General features: G+C 50.7%; 1 protein-coding gene across 6 annotated transcripts in view; it reads left to right on the top strand.

Annotated features, from left to right (window-relative positions):
• Nucleotides 1-12156, top strand: part of LOC105463915 (golgin A1) — a 77003-nt gene that overhangs the window by 51997 nt on the left and 12850 nt on the right. The gene's annotated exons all lie outside the window — the stretch shown is intronic.

The following is a 12156-nucleotide window of genomic DNA, read 5'->3' as shown; positions in this document are numbered from 1 at the left end:
TGTTGTGGAGGGTCTCTGTTGTGGAGGGTCTCTGTTGTGGGTGGGTCTCTGTTGTGGAGGGTGTCTGTTGTGGAATGTTCTCTGTTGTGGATGGGTCTCTGTTGTGGTTGGTCTCTGTTGTGGGTGGTTCTCTGTTGTGGAGGGTCTCTGTTGTGGAGGGTGTCTGTTGTGGAGGGTCTCTGTTGTGGGTGGTTCTCTGTTGTGGAGGGTGTCTGTTGTGGGTGGGTCTCTGTTGTGGGTGGGTCTCTGTTGTGGGTGGTTCTCTGTTGTGGAGGGTCTCTGTTGTGGAATGTTCTGTGTTGTGGAATGTTCTCTGTTGTGGAGGGTCTCTGTTGTGGAATGTTCTCTGTTGTGGAGGGTCTCTGTTGTGGATGGGTCTCTGTTGTGGTTGGTCTCTGTTGTGGGTGGTTCTGTGTTGTGGGAGGGTCTCTGTTGTGGAGGGTCTCTGTTGTGGATGTTCTCTGTTGTGGAGGGTCTCTGTTGTGGAACGTTCTCTGTTGTGGAGGGTCTCTGTTGTGGATGGGTCTCTGTTGTGCTTGGTCTCTGTTGTGGGTGGTTCTCTGTTGTGGGAGGGTCTCTGTTGTGGAGGGTCTCTGTTGTGGAGGGTCTCTGTTGTGGAATGTTCTGTGTTGTGGAATGTTCTCTGTTGTGGAGGGTCTCTGTTGTGGATAGTTCTCTGTTGTGGAGGGTCTCTGTTGTGGAGGGTGTCTGTTGTGGTGGGTCTCTGTTGTGGGAGGGTCTCTTGTGGAGGGTGTCTGTTGTGGAGGGTCTCTGTTGTGGAGGGTGTCTGTTGTGGAGGGTCTCTGTTGTGGAGGGTGTCTGTTGTGGAGGGTCTCTGTTGTGGAGGGTCTCTGTTGTGGTTGGTCTCTGTTGTGGGTGGTTCTCTGTTGTGGAGGGTGTCTGTTGTGGAGGGTCTCTGTTGTGGAGGGTGTCTGTTGTGGAGGGTCTCTGTTGTGGAATGTTCTCTGTTGTGGAGGGTTCTCTGTTGTGGGAGGGTCTCTGTTGTGGAGGGTGTCTGTTGTGGAGAGTCTCTGTTGTGGAGGGTCTCTGTTGTGGAGGGTGTCTGTTGTGGAATGTTCTCTGTTGTGGATGGGTCTCTGTTGTGGTTGGTCTCTGTTGTGGGTGGTTCTCTGTTGTGGAGGGTGTCTGTTGTGGAGGGTCTCTGTTGTGGAGGGTGTCTGTTGTGGAGGGTCTCTGTTGTGGAGGGTTCTCTGTTGTGGAGGGTGTCTGTTGTGGGTGGTTCTCTGTTCTGGGTGGTTCTCTGTTGTGGAGGGTCTCTGTTGTGGAATGTTCTGTGTTGTGGAATGTTCTCTGTTGTGGAGGGTCTCTGTTGTGGAATGTTCTCTGTTGTGGAGGGTCTCTGTTGTGGATGGGTCTCTGTTGTGGTTGGTCTCTGTTGTGCGTGGTTCCCTGTTGTGGGAGGGTCTCTGTTGTGGAGGGGCTCTGTTGTGGAATGTTCTGTGTTGTGGAATGTTCTCTGTTGTGGAGGGTCTCTGTTGTGGAATGTTCTCTGTTGTGGAGGGTGTCTGTTGTGGAGGGTCTCTGTTGTGGAGGGTGTCTGTTGTGGAGGGTCTCTGTTGTGGAGGGTCTCTGTTGTGGAGGGTCTCTGTTGTGGTTGGTCTCTGTTGTGGAGGGTCTCTGTTGTGGAATGTTCTCTGTTGTGGAATGTTCTCTGTTGTGGAGGGTGTCTGTTGTGGAGGGTCTCTGTTGTGGAGGGTCTCTGTTGTGGAATGTTCTCTGTTGTGGAGGGTCTCTGTTGTGGAGGGTCTCTGTTGTGAAGGGTCTCTGTTGTGGAGGGTGTCTGTTGTGGAATGTTCTCTGTTGTGGAGGGTCTCTGTTGTGGAGGGTCTCTGTTGTGGATGGGTCTCTGTTGTGGAATGTTCTCTGTTGTGGTGGTTCTCTGTTGTGGAGGGTCTCTGTTGTGGATGGGTCTGTTGTGGAATGTTCTCTGTTGTGGAGGGTCTCTGTTGTGGAGGGTCTCTGTTGTGGAATGTTCTCTGTTGTGGAGGGTCTCTGTTGTGGGTGGTTCTCTGTTGTGGAGGGTCTCTGTTGTGGATGGGTCTCTGTTGTGGAATGTTCTCTGTTGTGGAGGGTCTCTGTTGTGGAATGTTCTCTGTTGTGGAGGGTCTCTGTTGTGGAGGGTCTCTGTTGTGGAGGGTCTCTGTTGTGGGTGGTTCTCTGTTGTGGAGGGTGTCTGTTGTGGAGGGTCTCTGTTGTGGAGGGTGTCTGTTGTGGAGGGTCTCTGTTGTGGAATGTTCTCTGTTGTGGAGGGTTCTCTGTTTTGGGAGGGTCTCTGTTGTGGAGGGTGTCTGTTGTGGAGGGTCTCTGTTGTGGAGGGTGTCTGTTGTGGAATGTTCTCTGTTGTGGATGGGTCTCTGTTGTGGTTGGTCTCTGTTGTGGGTGGTTCTCTGTTGTGGAGGGTCTCTGTTGTGGAGGGTGTCTGTTGTGGAGGGTCTCTGTTGTGGGTGGTTCTCTGTTGTGGAGGGTGTCTGTTGTGGGTGGGTCTCTGTTGTGGGTGGGTCTCTGTTGTGGGTGGTTCTCTGTTGTGGAGGGTCTCTGTTGTGGAATGTTCTGTGTTGTGGAATGTTCTCTGTTGTGGAGGGTCTCTGTTGTGGAATGTTCTCTGTTGTGGAGGGTCTCTGTTGTGGATGGGTCTCTGTTGTGGTTGGTCTCTGTTGTGGGTGGTTCTGTGTTGTGGGAGGGTCTCTGTTGTGGAGGGTCTCTGTTGTGGAATGTTCTCTGTTGTGGAGGGTCTCTGTTGTGGAACGTTCTCTGTTGTGGAGGGTCTCTGTTGTGGATGGGTCTCTGTTGTGCTTGGTCTCTGTTTTGGGTGGTTCTCTGTTGTGGGAGGGTCTCTGTTGTGGAGGGTCTCTGTTGTGGAGGGTCTCTGTTGTGGAATGTTCTGTGTTGTGGAATGTTCTCTGTTGTGGAGGGTCTCTGTTGTGGATAGTTCTCTGTTGTGGAGGGTCTCTGTTGTGGAGGGTGTCTGTTGTGGTGGGTCTCTGTTGTGGATAGTTCTCTGTTGTGGAGGGTCTCTGTTGTGGAGGGTGTCTGTTGTGGTGGGTCTCTGTTGTGGGAGGGTCTCTTGTGGAGGGTGTCTGTTGTGGTGGGTCTCTGTTGTGGATAGTTCTCTGTTGTGGAGGGTGTCTGTTGTGGAGGGTCTCTGTTGTGGAGGGTGTCTGTTGTGGAGGGTCTCTGTTGTGGAGGGTGTCTGTTGTGGAGGGTCTCTGTTGTGGAGGGTGTCTGTTGTGGAGGGTCTCTGTTGTGGAGGGTGTCTGTTGTGGAGGGTCTCTGTTGTGGAGGGTGTCTGTTGTGGAGGGTCTCTGTTGTGGAGGGTCTCTGTTGTGGAATGTTCTCTGTTGTGGGTGGTTCTCTGTTGTGGAGGGTGTCTGTTGTGGAGGGTCTCTGTTGTGGAGGGTGTCTGTTGTGGAGGGTCTCTGTTGTGGAATGTTCTCTGTTGTGGAGGGTTCTCTGTTGTGGGAGGGTCTCTGTTGTGGAGGGTGTCTGTTGTGGAGGGTCTCAGTTGTGGAGGGTCTCTGTTGTGGAGGGTGTCTGTTGTGGAATGTTCTCTGTTGTGGATGGGTCTCTGTTGTGGTTGGTCTCTGTTGTGGGTGGTTCTCTGTTGTGGAGGGTCTCTGTTGTGGAGGGTGTCTGTTGTGGAGGGTCTCTGTTGTGGGTGGTTCTCTGTTGTGGAGGGTGTCTGTTGTGGGTGGGTCTCTGTTGTGGGTGGGTCTCTGTTGTGGGTGGTTCTCTGTTGTGGAGGGTCTCTGTTGTGGAATGTTCTGTGTTGTGGAATGTTCTCTGTTGTGGAGGGTCTCTGTTGTGGAATGTTCTCTGTTGTGGAGGGTCTCTGTTGTGGATGGGTCTCTGTTGTGGTTGGTCTCTGTTGTGGGTGGTTCTGTGTTGTGGGAGGGTCTCTGTTGTGGAGGGTCTCTGTTGTGGAATGTTCTCTGTTGTGGAGGGTCTCTGTTGTGGAACGTTCTCTGTTGTGGAGGGTCTCTGTTGTGGATGGGTCTCTGTTGTGCTTGGTCTCTGTTTTGGGTGGTTCTCTGTTGTGGGAGGGTCTCTGTTGTGGAGGGTCTCTGTTGTGGAGGGTCTCTGTTGTGGAATGTTCTGTGTTGTGGAATGTTCTCTGTTGTGGAGGGTCTCTGTTGTGGATAGTTCTCTGTTGTGGAGGGTCTCTGTTGTGGAGGGTGTCTGTTGTGGTGGGTCTCTGTTGTGGGAGGGTCTCTTGTGGAGGGTGTCTGTTGTGGAGGGTCTCTGTTGTGGAGGGTGTCTGTTGTGGAGGGTCTCTGTTGTGGAGGGTGTCTGTTGTGGAGGGTCTCTGTTGTGGAGGGTGTCTGTTGTGGAGGGTCTCTGTTGTGGAGGGTGTCTGTTGTGGAGGGTCTCTGTTGTGGAGGGTCTCTGTTGTGGAATGTTCTCTGTTGTGGGTGGTTCTCTGTTGTGGAGGGTGTCTGTTGTGGAGGGTCTCTGTTGTGGAGGGTGTCTGTTGTGGAGGGTCTCTGTTGTGGAATGTTCTCTGTTGTGGAGGGTTCTCTGTTGTGGGAGGGTCTCTGTTGTGGAGGGTGTCTGTTGTGGAGGGTCTCAGTTGTGGAGGGTCTCTGTTGTGGAGGGTGTCTGTTGTGGAATGTTCTCTGTTGTGGATGGGTCTCTGTTGTGGTTGGTCTCTGTTGTGGGTGGTTCTCTGTTGTGGAGGGTCTCTGTTGTGGAGGGTGTCTGTTGTGGAGGGTCTCTGTTGTGGGTGGTTCTCTGTTGTGGAGGGTGTCTGTTGTGGGTGGGTCTCTGTTGTGGGTGGGTCTCTGTTGTGGGTGGTTCTCTGTTGTGGAGGGTCTCTGTTGTGGAATGTTCTGTGTTGTGGAATGTTCTCTGTTGTGGAGGGTCTCTGTTGTGGAATGTTCTCTGTTGTGGAGGGTCTCTGTTGTGGATGGGTCTCTGTTGTGGTTGGTCTCTGTTGTGGGTGGTTCTGTGTTGTGGGAGGGTCTCTGTTGTGGAGGGTCTCTGTTGTGGAATGTTCTCTGTTGTGGAGGGTCTCTGTTGTGGATGGGTCTCTGTTGTGCTTGGTCTCTGTTGTGGGTGGTTCTCTGTTGTGGGAGGGTCTCTGTTGTGGAGGGTCTCTGTTGTGGAGGGTCTCTGTTGTGGAATGTTCTGTGTTGTGGAATGTTCTCTGTTGTGGAGGGTCTCTGTTGTGGATAGTTCTCTGTTGTGGAGGGTCTCTGTTGTGGAGGGTGTCTGTTGTGGTGGGTCTCTGTTGTGGGAGGGTCTCTTGTGGAGGGTCTCTGTTGTGGAGGGTCTCTGTTGTGGAGGGTGTCTGTTGTGGAGGGTCTCTGTTGTGGAGGGTGTCTGTTGTGGAGGGTCTCTGTTGTGGAGGGTGTCTGTTGTGGAGGGTCTCTGTTGTGGAGGGTGTCTGTTGTGGAGGGTCTCTGTTGTGGAGGGTCTCTGTTGTGGAATGTTCTCTGTTGTGGGTGGTTCTCTGTTGTGGAGGGTGTCTGTTGTGGAGGGTCTCTGTTGTGGAGGGTGTCTGTTGTGGAGGGTCTCTGTTGTGGAATGTTCTCTGTTGTGGAGGGTTCTCTGTTGTGGGAGGGTCTCTGTTGTGGAGGGTGTCTGTTGTGGAGGGTCTCAGTTGTGGAGGGTCTCTGTTGTGGAGGGTGTCTGTTGTGGAATGTTCTCTGTTGTGGATGGGTCTCTGTTGTGGTTGGTCTCTGTTGTGGGTGGTTCTCTGTTGTTGAGGGTGTCTGTTGTGGAGGGTCTCTGTTGTGGGTGGTTCTCTGTTGTGGAGGGTGTCTGTTGTGGGTGGGTCTCTGTTGTGGGTGGGTCTCTGTTGTGGGTGGTTCTCTGTTGTGGAGGGTCTCTGTTGTGGAATGTTCTGTGTTGTGGAATGTTCTCTGTTGTGGAGGGTCTCTGTTGTGGAATGTTCTCTGTTGTGGAGGGTCTCTGTTGTGGATGGGTCTCTGTTGTGGTTGGTCTCTGTTGTGGGTGGTTCTGTGTTGTGGGAGGGTCTCTGTTGTGGAGGGTCTCTGTTGTGGAATGTTCTCTGTTGTGGAGGGTCTCTGTTGTGGATGGGTCTCTGTTGTGCTTGGTCTCTGTTGTGGGTGGTTCTCTGTTGTGGGAGGGTCTCTGTTGTGGAGGGTCTCTGTTGTGGAGGGTCTCTGTTGTGGAATGTTCTGTGTTGTGGAATGTTCTCTGTTGTGGAGGGTCTCTGTTGTGGATAGTTCTCTGTTGTGGAGGGTCTCTGTTGTGGAGGGTGTCTGTTGTGGTGGGTCTCTGTTGTGGGAGGGTCTCTTGTGGAGGGTGTCTGTTGTGGAGGGTCTCTGTTGTGGAGGGTGTCTGTTGTGGAGGGTCTCTGTTGTGGAGGGTGTCTGTTGTGGAGGGTCTCTGTTGTGGAGGGTCTCTGTTGTGGAGGGTCTCTGTTGTGGTTGGTCTCTGTTGTGGGTGGTTCTCTGTTGTGGAGGGTGTCTGTTGTGGAGGGTCTCTGTTGTGGAGGGTGTCTGTTGTGGAGGGTCTCTGTTGTGGAATGTTCTCTGTTGTGGAGGGTTCTCTGTTGTGGGAGGGTCTCTGTTGTGGAGGGTGTCTGTTGTGGAGAGTCTCTGTTGTGGAGGGTCTCTGTTGTGGAGGGTGTCTGTTGTGGAATGTTCTCTGTTGTGGATGGGTCTCTGTTGTGGTTGGTCTCTGTTGTGGGTGGTTCTCTGTTGTGGAGGGTGTCTGTTGTGGAGGGTCTCTGTTGTGGAGGGTGTCTGTTGTGGAGGGTCTCTGTTGTGGAGGGTTCTCTGTTGTGGAGGGTGTCTGTTGTGGGTGGTTCTCTGTTCTGGGTGGTTCTCTGTTGTGGAGGGTCTCTGTTGTGGAATGTTCTGTGTTGTGGAATGTTCTCTGTTGTGGAGGGTCTCTGTTGTGGAATGTTCTCTGTTGTGGAGGGTCTCTGTTGTGGATGGGTCTCTGTTGTGGTTGGTCTCTGTTGTGCGTGGTTCCCTGTTGTGGGAGGGTCTCTGTTGTGGAGGGGCTCTGTTGTGGAATGTTCTGTGTTGTGGAATGTTCTCTGTTGTGGAGGGTCTCTGTTGTGGAATGTTCTCTGTTGTGGAGGGTGTCTGTTGTGGAGGGTCTCTGTTGTGGAGGGTGTCTGTTGTGGAGGGTCTCTGTTGTGGAGGGTCTCTGTTGTGGTTGGTCTCTGTTGTGGAGGGTCTCTGTTGTGGAATGTTCTCTGTTGTGGAATGTTCTCTGTTGTGGAGGGTGTCTGTTGTGGAGGGTCTCTGTTGTGGAGGGTCTCTGTTGTGGAATGTTCTCTGTTGTGGAGGGTCTCTGTTGTGGAGGGTCTCTGTTGTGAAGGGTCTCTGTTGTGGAGGGTGTCTGTTGTGGAATGTTCTCTGTTGTGGAGGGTCTCTGTTGTGGAGGGTCTCTGTTGTGGATGGGTCTCTGTTGTGGAATGTTCTCTGTTGTGGTGGTTCTCTGTTGTGGAGGGTCTCTGTTGTGGATGGGTCTGTTGTGGAATGTTCTCTGTTGTGGAGGGTCTCTGTTGTGGAGGGTCTCTGTTGTGGAATGTTCTCTGTTGTGGAGGGTCTCTGTTGTGGGTGGTTCTCTGTTGTGGAGGGTCTCTGTTGTGGATGGGTCTCTGTTGTGGAATGTTCTCTGTTGTGGAGGGTCTCTGTTGTGGAGGGTCTCTGTTGTGGAATGTTCTCTGTTGTGGAGGGTGTCTGTTGTGGAATATTCTCTGTTGTGGAGGGTGTCTGTTGTGGAGGGTCTCTGTTGTGGAGGGTGTTTGTTGTGGAGGGTCTCTGTTGTGGAGGGTCTCTGTTGTGGATGGGTCTCTGTTGTGGAGGGTGTCTGTTGTGGAACTTCTTTGTTGTATGTGCTGCAAATGTGCATGATAGGCTGCTCTAGGAGCATCTACCCACTAGATGTCAGTAGCAGCCCCACTTAGGACAACGACTGTGTCTCCAGACATTGCTAAATGTCTCATGGGGGCAAAAGCACTGCTGGCAGAGAACCAGTGGGGTAACTGAATGAACAGCATACATACCATTCACTGAGATGGGAGTCTGGGGAGATATGTCAAGAGTGGATTCCATTTTGGGTATGTTGAGCTTCAGAGGCCTACCCAACAAGCAGTCTGTAGGCTGACAAGTCTGGAAATCGGCGTAGATTCTGAGTAGATATATAAATTAGGAAGCCTGTGTGCCTATAGTCTCAGCTGCTTGGGAGCCCAAGAGGCGGAGGTTGCAGTGAGCCAAGATCACACCACTGCACTCCAGCCTGAATGACAGAGCAAGAACCTATTTCAAACACACATACGCGCGCGCGCACACATACACAGAACTTTAGGAAACCATCGATCAGCATAGCTCACAGGCAAAATTACAGCCAAATGGCTATCAGTGAGTGCAGATAGAGAAGAGGGTGGAAAACGAAGGCCAGGGCCACACCCACAGGTAGAAGCTCAGAACAAAAGGAGGGGCCAACAGAGAAGACACCAAAGGAGCCGCAGGTAGGGTAGCAGTAAAAGCAGGTGCATGTGGGGCTCTGGAAGTACAGGGCAGAAAGCATTACAAGAAGGACTGAGTAGTGAACTCTGTCATATGCTGCCAACTGGTCAAGAAAGGAGACAAAGAGCTGACCGTTAGATTTGCCAAGACTGAGTGTGTCAGCAACGCTGGGAAGAATAGTCACTGTAGAGTCGCGGGGAGATATGGTTGACGAGAGCAGGTTAAAATGAGACTCGAGAGATGCTTCCACTTGCAGTAAAGGCAGACTAGGTAATTCAGACCAGCTCACCTGAGGACTCCCAGAAAAACTGGCCAAAATAAGAGAACATCTGCTTGTAGGAGCCTAGAAGACAGTGAGGAATGGCCCATCCCGCCCAGGGACAGGAGTCCAGCATGCAAAGCAGCTTTTGTCCTGGTAGTATCTGCTGATCCTGAAGAGGCTGGAAGTTTATCTAAATTTTTCATAGTTTCTCAGAGTTAGGGGAATAGAAATTGGAGTTTAATTTTTATTAAAGCTTGGATCCAGCCTGGGAGATCCTGGAAGCTTTAGTTAGGCACACCACAGGACTGCACGCTAGGAGTGAAGTTGAATGGGAAGTAACCAGCACGCCATCCACACCCTGCCCCCAGCTTTGATTGCACTAACTGAAGGACATGGGTGGCCCAGGAAAAACCCGTGAGCTAATTTTGGATTAAAACGATCCCAGGTTATTAGTGCTCCTGGGTGACTAGAAAAAATCAAAGATAAGCAAACAAAAATACAAAGCAACATGAACAAACGGACTCACAAGGGCTCAGGTATTATATGCTTACTATGTTTAAGGAGATAAAAGACAAAATTAAAAATTTCAGCAAGATGTGGAATAGGGCCGGGCGCGGTGGCTCAAGCCTGTAATCCCAGCACTTTGGGAGGCCGAGGCGGGCGGATCACAAGGTCAGGAGATCGAGACCACAGTGAAACCCCGTCTCTACTAAAAATACAAAAAATTAGCCGGGCGCGGTGGCGGGCGCCTGTAGTCCCAGGTACTCAGGAGGCTGAGGCAGGAGAATGGTGTGAACCCAGGAGGCGGAGCTTGCAGTGAGCCGACATCGCGCCACTGCACTCCAGCCTGGGCAACAGCGTGAGACTCCGTCTCAAAAAAAAAAAAAAAAAAAAAAAGATGTGGAATAGTTCTATTATTGTATTATAGTTATAATAAAAAACAGCAGTTTTAAAAAAGGAATCAAATAGAATTTTAGACCTGAAAAATAGAATAACTGAAATTAATAAAATAAATTACAAAAGGACATGAGGAAGCTTTTTGGTGGATGGGTATTTTTACTATTTTTATGAGGGTGATGGTTTCGTCACAGTTCATCAAGGCATACACCTGTAGTCCCAGCTACTCAGGAGACTGGGGCAGGAGGATCTTTTGAGCCTAGAAGGTGGAGGCTGCAGCGAGCTATCACCACAAACCGGACTGCAGCCTGGGCGATAGAGCAAGAACCCATTTCCAAAAACAAAAATTTAAATGTAAACATATAGAAAACTCCTATATGTTTACATTTAAGAAATACACTTTCTTTCCTTTTTTTTTTTTTGAGACGGAATTTCTCTCTTGTTGCCCAGGCTAGAGTGCAATGGCGCGATCTCAGCTCACTGCAACCTCTGCCTCCTGGGTTCAAGAGATTCTCCTGCCTCAGCCTCCCAAGTGGCTAGGATCACAGGCGTGCACCACCACACCAGGCTAATTTTGTATTTTTAGTAGAGATAGGGTTTCTCCATGTTGGTCAGGCTCGTCTCGAACTCCCAACCTCAGGTGATCTGCCCGCTTTGGCCTCCCAAAGTGCCGGGATTACAGGCGTGAGCCACCGTGCCCAGCCTGAAATACACTTTCAAAGAACCCATAGGTCAAAGAAAAAAAATCACAATGGAAATTCTGAAATATTTTGAAATAAAGCTGGGCACAGTGGTTCACACAGTGAGCCAAGATTGTGCCATTGCACTCCAGCCTGGGTGTGACAAGAGCTAAACTCCGTCACAAAAAAATAATAATATTTTGAAATAAATGATTTTGTAAATAGTATGGATCAAAATTGGTCGAGTATAACTAAAGCAGTGCATGGAAGGAAATTTCAGTCTCAGTGTCATCTCTTAGGAAGAAAGCCTGAAAATTGAGCCACGTATGCATCTCAAAAAGTCAGAAAAAGGCATAAATCAAACTCAAGGAAGAAATAACAAATACAAGCACACAAATTAATGAAATGGAAAATAAAATGGGCTGGGCATGGTGACTCAGCCCTGTAATCCCAGCACTTTGGGAGGCCAAAGCGAGTGGATCACCTGAGATCAGGAGTTCAAGACCAGCCTGACCAACATGGTGAAACCCCATCTCTACTAAAAATACAAAAATTAGCTGGGCATAGTGGCGCATGCCTGTAATCCCAGCTACCTGGGAGGCTGAGGCAGGAGAATCGCTTGAACCCGGGAGTCAGAGGTTGCAGTAAGCCGAGATCGCACCATTGCACTCCAGCCTGGGCAACAAAAGCGAAACTCTGTCTCAGGAAGGAAAGGAGGAAGGGAAGATGGGAAGAAGGGAGGGAGAGAGGGAGGCCGGGCGCGGTGGCTCATGCCTGTAATCCCAGCGCTTTCGGAGGCCAAGGTAGATCACCAAAGGTCAGGAGTTTGAGAGCAGCCTGGCCAACATGGTGAAACCCGTCTCTACTAAAAATACAAAAATTAGCTGGGCATGGTGGCCCATGCCTGTAGTCCCAGCTACTCGGGAGGGTGAGGCAGGAGAATTGCTTGAACCTGGGAGGCAGAGGTTGCAGTCAACTGAGATTGCGCCACTGCATTCCAGCCTGGGCAACAAAAGAGAAGCTCCATCTCAAAAAAAAAAAAAAAAAAGAATGGGACCCTGTCATAATAGCGAGGACTGCTGAAGCCTGAAGTGGATTATTTGAAGGTGAATAAAATTGCTAAGCTCTGGGTGAGACAAATCAAGGCCGTATTTAGTTTAACAGTCTACTTGTTCCATCAGCTACTGAGAAGGGTGTGCTCAATCTTCCACTACGATGGTAGATTTGTCTCTTTCTTCCTTTAGTTCTGTCTGTCTTCGCTTCATGTATTTTGAAGTGCTGCTATTAGGTGCACATATATTTAGAATTGTTTTTATCCATGCTCTTCAAAGCAGCTGTTCCCTAAGCCCATCCTGGAGAATCATCCCCAGGTGCAGAGGCAGCCGTGCGTGGGTGGCCTGGTGGCTCCTGCAAGCTGCAGGCCCTGCTTTGTGCCACAGTGAACCTAAGCAGGCACCGTCAACCCCGCCTCCCACAGTGCTGGATCTTTATGTGGCTCTGAGGCACTAGCGCAGACTTTGGAGCCACAGAGACTCTGTTCTGTCCTGTCAGTCTAGCCCCTCACTAGCTGATGCTTGAATCCATTTTCCTGCAGCCTTGACCTCCCGGACACAAGCAATCCTCTCACCTCAACCTCCTGAGTAGCTGGCACTATATGCATGTGCCACAATGCTTGGCTAATTTTTCTTATATAGAGACAGGTCCTCGCTGTGTTGCCCAGGATGGTCTTGAACTCCTGGGTTCAAGCGATCCTCCCACCTCAGCCTTCTGAAGTGCTGGGATTATTGGTGTGAGCCACCATACCCAGTCATTGTTTCTTACTCTTTCCGTAACCAATTGTTCCAGT

The sequence above is a fragment of the Macaca nemestrina genome, chromosome 14 (assembly GCF_043159975.1).
Source record: "Macaca nemestrina isolate mMacNem1 chromosome 14, mMacNem.hap1, whole genome shotgun sequence".
Taxonomy (NCBI): Eukaryota; Metazoa; Chordata; class Mammalia; order Primates; family Cercopithecidae; genus Macaca; species Macaca nemestrina.
This window is presented reverse-complemented; position numbering and strand designations above follow the sequence as displayed.